This window comes from Petaurus breviceps, unplaced genomic scaffold, assembly GCF_028583685.1.
Source record: "Petaurus breviceps papuanus isolate PSGF00001 unplaced genomic scaffold, PetGlider_PUasm1.0 90723, whole genome shotgun sequence".
Classification (NCBI taxonomy): Eukaryota; Metazoa; Chordata; class Mammalia; order Diprotodontia; family Petauridae; genus Petaurus; species Petaurus breviceps.
Genome location: NW_027187323.1, coordinates 4,970,687 through 4,983,887, shown reverse-complemented (window position 1 = coordinate 4,983,887; position 13,201 = coordinate 4,970,687). Strand labels below are relative to the sequence as shown.

Below are 13,201 nucleotides of genomic sequence, written 5' to 3'. Positions count from 1 at the left end.
ATAAAAGTTTTGGTTCTGTCTTCTATGTGGAGAGTATGTTATATTTTGTGATTAAGCACAGTGATGCTATATTTATAGTGATAATGGCTGCTGTGAATATTGCATTGGTGCTACAGCTGGAAAAATGAGCAAACAACAGAAAAAATTCTGACTATATAAAATTACTACAGTGACAAGATCAAAACACATACTCAAAAGAAGAGAACAAAGTCAAAACTGCCACATACAAAGACTCAACGAAAAGAGGAATTGATCTCAGGCCATGGAAGAACTCAAAAGTGATTTTAAAAATCAAGTAAGAGAGGAAGAAGAAAAATTGGAAAGAAGAATAAATGAAAAAAGAGTCAATAACTCGGTAAAGGAGGGAAACAAAAACATACTGAAAAAAATAACTTAAAAAACAGAATATGCCAAATTGTAGAAAAGGTACAAAAATCCGATGAGGAGAAGAATATAATGAAAAGCAGAACTGACCAAATGGAAACACACACATACATGCATAATACATACATAAGTGTATGTGTATGTATTTGCATATGAATACATATTTATATTCACACACATATATTATATATATATATTCCAGATGTACACATAAATATTTTTTAAAATTCACTGAGAAAAAGAATTCTTTTTTTAATTTTATGTTTATTTTTAGTTTACAACATTCATTTCCACAAGATTTTGAGTTACAAATTTTCTCCCTGTCTTTCCCCTACCCAAAACCCCAGAACAGTCATCCCACCGAATACCCCCTCTCCCAATTTGATCTCTCCTATATCCTCCTGCATTCCCCTTCCAACTTTCTAGTAGGACAAGATGGATCTCCATACCCCAGTGCCTGTAAAAAAAATATTTTTTTTAAACATTTGATTTTAAAACTTTGAATTTCAGATTCTTTCCTTCTTTCCTCATTACCCACCCTTACTGGGAAGATAAGCAATTCCATATTGGTTGTACATGTGTAATTATATGAAACATTTCCATAGTGGATATATTGTAAAAGACTGACTATATTTCCCTCTATCCTATCCCACCCCCCACTTGTTCTATTTTCTACTTTGATCCTGTTGCTTTTCAACAGTGGGTGCTTCTAACTACCTCCCCTTCATCTGCCTTCCCTTCTATCATACCCCCTCTTATCCCCTTCCCCCCTACTTTCCTGTAGGGTAAGATACCTAATTTAGTGTGCATGTTATTCCTCCCTTAAGCCAAATTCAATGAGAGTAAGGTTGACCCATTCCCTTTTGCCTTCCTCTTCTTCCCCCCCCCCATTGTAACAGTTTTCCCTTGCTTCTTTTATTTGAGATAATTTACCCTATTCTGTATCTTCCTATCTTCTCTCATTATATTCCTCTCTCACCTCTTAATTTTATTTTTAAAAAATCATCCCTTCCTATTCAATTGAATCCTGTGCCCTGTGTCTATGTATACCTATACATATATACACACTCACATATGTATTCATATACCCATATACCCTTCTATATAGACATATATATGTATGTCTATATATATGTATGCATACATACATATATATATATATATTTATATATATACATTTATATTCCCTTCAACTATCTTTATACTGAGAAAAGTTTCATAAGTTACAATTATCATTTTTCCATGTAGGAATGTAAATAGTTCAACTTTGATAAGTTCCTTATGATTTCTTTTCCCTGTTTACCTTCTCATGCTTCTCTTGCTTCTTGTATTTGAATATCAAATTTTCTATTCAACTCTTTTTTCTATCACGAATGCTTGAAAGTCCTCTATTTCATTGAATGACCATATTTTCCCCTGAAATATTATACTCAGTTTTGCTGCGTAGGTGATTCTTGGTTTTAATCCCAGCTCCTTTGACCTCCAAGCCCTACAGTTGCTTAATGTAGTAGTTGCTAGATTTTGTGTTATTCTGATTGTTTTCACAATATTCAAACTGTTTCTTCTTGACTGTGTGTAATATTTTCTTCTTGATCTGGGAATTCCAGAACCTGGCTATAATATTTCTAGGAGTTTTCTTTTTGAATCTTTTTCAAGAGGTGATTGATGCATTCTTTCAATTTATATTTTGTCCTCTGGTTCTAAAATATCAGGGCAATTTTCCTTGAGAATTTCTTGAAGGATGATTTGTAGATTCTTTTTTTTGATCATGGCTTTCAGGTAGTCCAATAATTTTTAAATTCTCTCCTGGATTTATTTTCCAGGTCAGTAGTTTTTTCCAGTGAGATATTTCACATTGCCTTCTATTTTTTTAATTGTTTGGATCTGTTTAATAGTATCTTGATTTCTCATAAAATCACTAGCTTCCATTTCCTCCAATTTAATTCTGAAGCGATGATTCTCTTCAGTGAGCTTTTGAGATTCTTTTTCCATCTGGCAAATTTGGCTTTTTAAGGCATTTTCCTCCTCATTGGCTTTTCTCTTTTTCCATTTGAGTTAGTCTCTTTTTTAAGGTGTGATTTTCTTCAGTCAGATTGTTGACTCTCATTTCATAATTTTCTTGCATCATTCTCATTTCTCTTTGCAATTTTTCCTCTACTTCTTTTACTTGATTTTCAGAATTCTTCTTGAGCTCCTCTATGGCCTGAAATCAATTCATATTTTTCTTGGAAGCTTTTGGTGCAGGAGTTCTGACTTCATTGTCTTCCTCCCTTTCCATGCATTGATCCATTTTGTCCCCCAAAAAAGGAATCTAAGGTTTGACTGCTGCACTTGCTTTGCTTCCTTTGCTTGCTCATGTTGCCCCTCAATTAATTGACTCTTGAGCTTTTTGCCACAGTAGAATTCTGCTTCCAGAGAGGAGAACTTTGTCCCAAAGTGCTGAGGTTTTCACAGCTATAAGAGCTATTAGTTGGGTGTCCTCCCTGAAACCTCCACAAGCTCTGGCACCTGGTCACATACCCCAGGACCTGCACCCAGGACTGTGATCCAGATCCAAGCAGATTAAAGCAAGAGTGATTACCCCTCTGAATGGTCACTTGGTCCTCCTATGATCTGCAAGCCAAGAGTTCTAAAGTAGCCATGCTGGGGTGGCTACATGGACACTGCACTTCCACTTCTCATTTTCTTGCCCCAGGGCAGAGGCAGGACTGCACTCCCAGACTCCCTCTTCCCACAAAGTCCACACTGACATTTTACTTTGCCTTTGGCATTTATGGGTTGATAATTATGGAAACCACTACAGCTGCTGGTGATCCACTCCAGCCACTGTGGGTTGGGGCCACCCTGAGGCTAAAACCATGGGCTCATGTGGGGCTGGGCCTGGCTCTCAGTAGGCTGCAATGGACCCTTCCTGCTGGCCTTCCAGGCTACCTTCAGCAGGAAATTTGTTTCCCTCTGTTACTTTGTGGGTTCTGTAGCTCTAAAGTTTGTTTAGAGTCATATTTTATAGGTATTTGATGTGGTTATGGGGGTAGCTCATGTAATTTTCCTGCTTCTATGCCACCATCTTGGTTCTTGCCCCCTCTCTTTTTTTTTTTTTGCTTTTTGGAGGGGGGAAGTGTAGTGCCAATACAATATTCACAGTACCCACAATCACAATCAAGACCATGACTATAAATATTGCATGACATCCAATCGCAAAATATACTAGATTCTCTATGTATAGAACAAAACTGAAGCGTTTATTTAGACACCAGAAAACCAAATCCAAAAACCAGTAAGCCGATTCCATCATAGCACCAAAGATATTCAGAAGCCATAATAACACTGAGAGCCACAACATCCTTCAGCCTTCCCACAAACCAATACAAGACCAATATCTACTCATGAGGATATCTGACTGCTTGGCTGAGTGTTCTCTCCCACCTGTCTGGCTTGCTCTGGCTACCAGCTTCCTGTGGGCTCTGCTTCCCTTCAGCATATTCCCTCCTTCACAGGCTCCATGTTGTTACATTGAGCCTATTAGGGGGCAGAGTTTACTTTCAAAGCAGGGGGAGTCTTCAAACTCCCCCCTAGGTTCATTAAGGGGCAGGGAAGATCTTTAAATTCCCATTCTCATTACAGGAAGGCAGGGCAACTGAGGTTAAGTGAATTTCTCAAGGTCACATGGCTAGTAAGTGTTAAGTATCTGAGTCTGGATTTGAACTCAGGTCCTCCTGACTCAAGGGCCAGTGCTCTATTCACTGCACCACCTAGAGCCCTGAAAAAGAATTCTTTAAACGGCAAAATTGTACAAAGGAAAAGGAGGTACAAAAGTTCACAGAAGATCATAATTCCTTAAAAATTAGAATTGGGCAAATGAAAACTTATGACTTTATGAGACATCAAGAAACAGTAAAATGAAATAAAAAGAATGAAAAAATAGACATGAAATATCTTATTGGAAAAAACAACTGACCTGGAAAAGTAGATCCAGGAGAGGCAATTTTTAAAATTCTTATGATACCTGAAAATCATGATAAAAAAGAGCATAGACATCATTTTCCAAGAAATTATCAAGGAAAACTGCCCTGACATTCTAGAACCAAAGATGTAAAGTAAAAATGAAAAAAAAAATCTACCAATCGCCTCCTGGAAGTGATCCAAAACGACAACTCCCAAATTCTAGAGCTCCCAGGTCAAGGAGAAGATATTGCAAGCAATCATAAAGAAACAATTCAAGTATTATGGAGCCACAGTCAGGGTAACACAGAATCTAGCAGTTTCTACATTAAAGGATCAGAGGGCTTAGAATATGATATTCCAGAGTGCAAAGGATCTGGGAATATGACCAAGAATTATCTATGCAGCAAAACTGAGTATAATCCTTCAAGGGGGGAAATGGACATTCAATGAAATAGAGGACTTTCAAGCATTCCTGATGAAAATACCAGAGCTGAATAGAAAATCTGACTTTCAAATACAAGACTCAAGAGAAGCATAAAAAGGTAAACAGGAAAGAGAAATCATAAGAGACTAAATAAGGTTAAAATGTTTGGAGCTCAAAATCTTATGGAAGTTAATTTGAAAACTAAAAATAAATAAACAAATTTAATTGAAAAATGCAAATTAAATCAATTTTGAGGTACTACCTCACACCTATCAGATTGGCTTATATGACCAAAAACTAAAATAACAAATGCTGAAGGGAATGCACTTTTGGTAGAGGTGTGAACTGATTCAGTCATTTCACTATTGTCCACTGCCTCCCTCAATCTTCCTTCCCTTCTAGCCACCTCCTCCCTTTTCCTTACCCTTTCCCCCCCTACTGCCTGTATGATTCAACCATTCTGTAGAGTAATTTGGAATTATGCCAAAAGGGCTATAAAACCATGCATACTCTTTGACCCAGCAATACCACTATTAGGTCTATATCACAAAGAGATTTTTTTTTTAAAGGAATGGGACATATGTGTACAAAAATGTTTATGGCAGCTCTTTTATGGTGGCAAAGAATTGGAAATTGAGGTAATGCTTACCAACTGGGGAATGGCTAAACAAGTTGTAGTATATGACTGTGATGGAATACTATTGTACTATAAGAAATGAAAGCAAGGTTCACTCAGGAAAATAAAAAAAACTGGTAGGACTTGTATGAACTGATGAAAAGTGAAATGAGCAGAACCAGATGATAATTGTACATAGTAATAATAATGTGATAAACTATGTATGACTTAGATATTCTCAGCAATACAATGATCCTAGAGGACTCTGAAGGATTTATGATGAAAGAACTATATCCATCCCAAGACAAAGAACTTGAGAAAGTGTGAATATAGATAGAAGTATGTTTCCTCCCTGCCCCACCTTGGGTTTGTTTTTTTGTTTTGTTTTGTTTTTTTGGTCTATGTTGTCTCTGACAACATGACTACTTTGGAAAAGTTTTGCATGACTGCACATGTATAACCTAAAATTTAAAAATATGTATATTAAAATTGTAGTTAAATGTAATTTGGGAAAATAAAATACTAAATAAATAATTTTAAAATACTAAGATAAGTGATTAAAAGAATCAATGGAAAACTGCTTCCAAGTCATCTCCTCTATGAATAAAAACTAGTTTCCTTCTAGGTTCAACTAAAGCATCACCCCCCTACATGAAACTTTTTTTTTACCCCCTCAGTTGATATTTTCTCTATCTAAAATACACATGGGAGCATATGTATATGCATGCACACATATGTGTATATGTGTATTTACATATGTACATATATTCTATACTACATATATCAGCATATACTATATATGTATCGATACACACAGAGATTAAAAGAGATAGCTAGACATAGAAATATAGATGTAGAATTTTTTTCCCTTTCTGAAGGGTCAAATATCCTTGATACACCTAGAGTTACATGGTATTTCTCCCCAGGAGAATGGAAGCCCCTTGTTTTTGGCTCTAAAAGTCAAGCTTCTATCCCAGGATCTTGCATATAGGTGTGCTTAATAAAGGCTTTTGGAATGAATGAAAAAGGGTGAGCATCAGTGGACTACAGTAGATAATTTGGAATTCATCAAAATAGAAATCTTAATTATATCATTCTGGCCAAGAATCTGTTCTTGTATCCCCAAAGCACCTCAGACTTTTCTTTGGAATAGACTGAAATGTAATTTATCAAAGTGAGTCCTCCCTCCTTTAAAAGGATGAAATATTCTTAATACACCCAGTTAAATTATCATGGTTTCCCTCCATGGGTGCTTATGAAATGTACATCTAAAACAAGCATGATTTAGGGTGGCCAAAATTCATAACTCTATTAAACACCATTTTCCCCCAGTCAATAGCATTCACATTCAAACACTTTCTTTCAGCCATCCTCAAACTCCAGAGATCTAAATATAGGCAACATCAACTTGAAAAAAAATCACAGCTAAACCTAACATATACTCTATGCCAATCTGTGCACCAGCTGTGGATTAAAATGTGCTGAAAAGCAGAACATTTTGTCTCTCTTCAATTATCAAAGAGGATTTTTTTTTGTTTTGGGGTTTTTTCTTTTTCTTTTTGCAGCATCGACAGCCTTCTGTTTTGTTAGATCAGAGAATCTGGGTAAGATTAATGTACAGTAGGTGTTGCTGTCCATTAAAAGTATAAACATAACCTGGATGCTGAGACAAAAAAAATGTTTGCTTCTGCACAGGACTGGAATGGTGATAAATGAATTTGATTCTTTGAACTATGATGAAATTTCTGGCTTGTCAAAATTATTTTCAGAATGTCTTCCTGTTTACTTTTTTTTGGCAAATATTCAAAACATTATTTGTGTAAATTAGGTCATCTTTGCAGAGATTGCAGGACCCTACATAACTTCATAAAATAGCAGATGGAGAACAGGCCACAAGAACAAAGAGGAGAGTTTGTTATTTTCAGTCCCTTACAAAAAACATAGAGCACATTTCCTTAAAGTATGATGCCAGTCAATGTTAGTTCTGTTTAGCCCTATGGAAATAAATGTTTCTAACTTCTTCTATAAACCTACCAGTCACTATTTTTTGTATGTATGCTCCTTTTTTAACTGAAACAATTGCTTCAAAGCAAATATATTTCAAGGGCAATGTATCACCTACAAAGAAAGGTTAGATCATATTTTGAACTGAGACAGCCCAACATGGAACTTTGTTACAAAATAAAGACTTGGATATCACAGATGACAAACTTGCATTGAATATTTTCCCTAGCTTCAGGAGGAAATCTATTTTAGCAGAATAGTCCCTCTAAGAGCAAAACAATTTATTGCATTCATTTCAACTACCCAGACTATACAGTTATGTGGTCTTCCCTCCACTTAAGTATAGAAGTAAATCCTAACTATGGCAGCATCATAGTAACTGTGGAATAGAATTTTATATAAAGTCAGAGAATCTGAATCATATCGTATTTACTCCCACTGTAGCCTTGGGCAAGTTACCATTCTCTGGCCCTTAAGTTTCCTCATGTGTAAAGTGAAGAGGTTAGATCAGATGACCTTCTAAGATCTCTTTTGTCTCTGAATCTATGAAGCAAAGGTTTGATATTCCATTTTGATCAGCTACAGCTTAAGGTTCTCCCTACGTATGATAAGAAATTTAGGTGGCCTATGTTAGAGAGGTCATTTGATACAGACTCAAGAAATTTTCAAAAACAGGGTCAATCCTTATCAAAAGAACATGAAAAATAAATTTCATTCTTAACTAGAGAAGCAGTGTAGTACATTGGAACAAATACTGGGTATGGAGTCAAAGATTTCAGATTTGAATACTGGGTCTGCTACTTACTATGTTGGACGAACCACTTAAAAGCAGATTGGACTAGAAAGTCTCCATAGGAACTTCTGATGCTTTAGCTATGATTATAGGCTCCTAAGGCAGAAAAGAAAAGAGCATCATTGAAGGTCAATTTCAACACATATATTCTGCAGAACATATAAGTCACCAAGTAGCCTGGGGGCAAAACAATGGAAAGCTATCAATATTCCCAATACACTTGAGCAAAATGTTATATGTTTATATTCTATGATGTTCAGTGATCTTCACAAAACCCTATGAGGTAAATTAGGGAGATCCTATGATACTCCTTGTAGATATAATGAAACTGATACACTAAGAAATCAGGTGAATCATAACCAGAATGTTATAAATGAATCAGAAGCAAAAATACTGAACAACACTGTAAAGTACACACAGGATAGTGTGTGTGTACGCACAGAAGCATATCATAAATTATACCGATGAAAGGTAAGGTAGAAAACCGAACAGGGTAAGAACTACTTAAATCCAAAGCTTGAATAAGCCCATTTCAATTGCAAAAAAAGGGATCACACTTTTTTGTCATGATAGTTCACTATTATTGTTTTTCTCCATCCACTCTAGGCATTCCAGTAAAACAGGTCGATGGAAATATGGCAAATGAACCATATTACTAAGCAAAACATGCCATAACCAACACAGTAAAAAGTCATTTCTATCTATGCTGGTCACTTGATGGAGAAGCAGTAACAGTTATTTTGATGAAGTGTTATGTCAAGATCATTGTGTCTTGATTTGAAAATCAACATCAAAACTTTGCAGGAAGAAGGAAGATGTAACAGGAATGCAAGTTTTTTTTTTTTAATTTGGCATCTAAACATTTGAGTTCCTCAGGTTGCTTATGTAAACATCATAGGCTCCCAAGGTCATGTGATCCCCCACACCCAGATGCTATGGGAGTACAGATAGGTCAACTTTGTGTAGGCCAAGTAGGCCTATACATGATGGTAGTTAAGGAACTGACTCTCCAGACCAAAAATGTATCCCACTAGACCTGCTATTGCATTGTTAAGCACTTCTTTGAAGTGAAGTATGATAAATGAATCTGGACAAGTTTACTCATTCTAAGTTAATATCAACTTATATTCCTTAATAAGACCTTATTCATCAGATTCTTCTAACTACTCACATGCCAGGGTTCCAAGGGTTTAGAACATGAGAAGAAAAAAAAAGCATGGTCAAAGTCACAAGCATGGAAGTCTAACAGGTCATGATAGAGTAGTACACTAGAAGAACTTAAGCAGCCAGGGGATCCTGAAGATAGCACTAGAATCTTGGAAATGAAATGTAAGGGAGATTCTGGGAGCAGAGTTACAAGAGGGAAGTATTAAAAGAAGGATATGGAATTGCTGGAAACAAGCTTTATTTATTGCACAGTTTTGTATAAGATCAGTTATGGCCTAGATAGATGAGTCAAGTCAACAAGTATTTATTTGGTCCCTACTATGTGCCAGGCACATGTTCGCTGAAGGATCTCACAAGCTCATGGAAGAGACAACCTGGAAACATGTGTGTGTGTGTGTGCTCAAAATAAACAAGATATATACAGAGTAAATTGAAGGTCATCTCAGATGAAAAACACTAGAATTCAAGGAAATTGAGAAATGCTTCTTGCAGAAGGTGGGAGTTTAGCTGAGACTTGAAAAAAGCCAGGGGAGCCAGAAGGTAAAGATGAAGAAAGAGAGAATTCTATGCCTGAGGGACATACAGTAAAATACCCAAAGAGTTCTGGCAACCCTAAAGAGAACTCCTTTATGGGCAAGGATTTCCATCAGATGACCCCTAGACAGGCAAAGCAATTTCAGGTTCCAACTTATTCTACAGTAATCCCAGAGAACACTGGGTAAAGCAAGGACAATCATGCCATTAAAGCTGTCTGACTACAGGAAGTTGTTAGCAGATTACACAGGGCTTTTCTGAGGAACTGGGAGCTTTTGAAGGGAAGCTGTATCATTCCATCTGGATCTAGCCATTTAACCAATTCACTTAAAAGCTAGAAATGTGATTTTTACTCTAGGGGCAACAACTAAAAAAATAATAAGCATCCAATCAAATAAGGTGTCCTTGAACTGATTACCTAACAAGCAACAAAAGTTTTTATGTTTTGCAAAATCTGCCTTTCATTCTGGAGGGGTCATTTTGGTGCCAAGACTAAAAGTAAATCAAAGTGCAGACTTTGTAGAGCTCAATAGAGCAGTATCTATATATCACGTAAGCAGCACCCACAGTGCCTTCTTGGTCATGTGTCAGAGAAAGCTTTGTAGAATCTGACATTGCCCACGTTCTTTCAATTCGTTTTAATTCAATTCAAAAACCTTTTATGATGCACTTACTATGTGCCAGTGACCCAGTTAAATGCTGGGGATATAAAGACAAAACTGAAATAATCATTGCCCTCAAGAAGCTTACATTCTATCATAGGGAAACAACATGTATACAGATAAGTAACCCCAAGATACATAAAAGTAAATACAACATAATTTGAACAGGGAGATTGCTAATAACAGGGTGATTTAGAAAAAACTATAAATAGCATCTAAACTGTTTATGGAAGTATGCTAGGAATTCTACAAAGTGGAAGTGAAGAGAAGAGAGAGAGCAAGCATTCCAGGTATAGATATACTCGATGCAAAGGCTTAGAGATTGGTAGTCATATAGGGGAAAAGTAATTAGTTCAGTTTGATTGGAGTTGGGAGTGGGAAGGTAATCAGGATTAGATAATAGAAGATCAGTCTATTTCACCACAGTGACCACAGCTAATTTTCAATTTTTTTTTATTCCTCTTTAAACCTCTTATGGCTTCCCCCAAATCCAAACTTTGAGGTGAGATTCTATACATGCACAAGATACCATGTTAGACCATCTTCTCCAATAGATTGCCCCCTCTGTTATCCCTCCTTTCTCTAATATAGAGTCATTCTAATGGCAAGCAAAGAAGAACTTAACACCTTATCTCAGCTATTTAATTATTTAACCTCTTGTTTCAGTTCCAGTTTCTTTTAAGCCTTGCCCATGATTAAATCAAGTTTTTGTTAAGAAACAGAACTTGTGAACCCCAGAACTTGTGAACCCCTGTTGCTGATGCAACCAGAAGGGGAGGAACAGGGAGGAGCTTAATGACCATATATAAGGAGAAGCCCAAGCTGGGAAAGAGCAGAAGTGAGAAAAGTAACTTGTGGTGGCAGAATTGAAAAGGGGAACTTTGTCGTGGCCAGGAACTCTGTTTGTCTGTTCTGTTTGTGTTTGTTTTTGTTTGTGATACTTTGTACAGAAGCCTTGAAAGAAGATTTTCTTCTTCTCTGTTTACAGAAGTCCTAAAGGAGGGATTTGGAGGTCCTGGGACTGTACTAATGATTTGTGTTGAGTTCTCAGACCTTGTATGTGGGTCTGTGTTGATTTCACAGGCAGATAGTCAACTGATGATAGTGCCAGCAATGTGCATGAATGTTGTTTTGTCTCTGTTAAGCTTTGTCTTCTCAGAAACAAACTTTGAAGAACTTGAGGTGGACTGGGCACCATGAGCTTCAGTATAGAATGGGAACTGGATGAGGAACTGGATGAGGAGCTGAAAGCTGCCTACCTTTGAATCCAGGTGACAGTAGGGTAGGTGCTGGGACCATGGAAGAGGAAACATGGAAGCTGAGAGCCAGCCTCAAGTCAAGATGAAAAAGACCTCTCCTTGGGTACTTGATGCTGACTGAGAAGATCATGATTTACTGTGGCCTAGAGAACTTTGACCTTTGTACTTTGTGTTGCTTAAGGAGGCTTGCTCCTTAAGGATGATTAAGTTAAGGACTTACTGAATGATATATTTTGTTTAAAATTATGTGGGCACTTTGGTGAAAACTATGTGGCCACTTTAGTGGTAACTTATTATAACATTGTGAATGCTATACTTTTGTTTCTGTGAATGTTTTGCTTTAATTTACTGCTGAATAGAGAGTTCGCTATGCTATGTAATCAGAATCTTAAAGCTGCTCACAGCAGCAGTCCTCTGGAAAGCTGCTCATGCTTGACTTTACAGTTATTTTCACTCTATTGACTGCCTCCCTATTACCTACAGATATACCAAAGTTTCTCTCATTCTCAAATATCCCTCACTTTATCCATCTAAACTTTGCTAGCTATCATCCTACATTTATTTCTTCTCCCTTTCATGGCTAAATTCCTTGAGAAAACATATCTACAACTTCTTGGGAGAGCTGCCTCCACTTTGTTTTATTCCACCACTCTTCTTTACTCTTGACAATCTGGTTTTCATCTTCATTATTCAACTAAAACTTCTCCCTCCAATGAACTTTCAATTTCCAAATCTAATAGTCTATTCTCTATCTTAATCCTTTCCAAAATCTCTTTTTAGTATCTGGCAAGGTCAATCACCCTCTTCTCCTTGATACTCCTTTTCTTCTAGATTTTCATGACATAAATCTTTTCTGGTTCTCCTACCTGCCTGGTCACTAATAACTATCGTTTGGTTGATATTCATCCAGGTCATGCCAGTCCCTATTGGTATGCCCCCAAGGCTCTGTCCTTGGCCCTCTTCCCCTTCTTCCATTCTATGTCAATTTGTGAGCTGATCAGCTATCATGGATTTAATCAACATTTCAGATGGGCAGAATCTGTAAGAAAGAAGACCTGAGTTCAAAACTGACATCAGGAAATTTCTAGTTGAGTGACCCTGATCAAGTCATTCAAACTGTGTTTCCCTCAGTTTCCTCATCTGTTAAATGGGGATAATAACAACACTTACCTCCCAGGATTATCATGAAGATAAAATGAAGCAATATTAGTAATGCATTTTATAAAACGTAAAGTGATATCTAAATGCCAATTATTATTATTAAGGCAGGTAATACTCCAATCTCTTTGTTCAACACTCACCTTCTCTTTTCCCTATTTCTTTCAAGGATATTTTTATCCTTCTAAGCACCCCGGCTTGTGATATAGATATGTGTTAACTTTCTCTTCTCTCTCTCTCTCTCTCTCTCTCTCT

The 13,201-nt window shown here is 36.7% G+C and overlaps 1 protein-coding gene across 1 annotated transcript in view; it reads right to left on the bottom strand.

The window, feature by feature from the left end:
- Positions 1–706: 706 nt before the first annotated feature.
- Positions 707–13,201, bottom strand: part of LOC138145014 (uncharacterized) — a 449,608-nt gene continuing 437,113 nt past the window's right edge. Inside the window, exon 4 of the mRNA XM_069066596.1 lies at positions 707–841. The gene's annotated coding sequence lies outside the window, so the exon portion shown is untranslated. The remainder of the gene's footprint in view (positions 842–13,201) is intronic.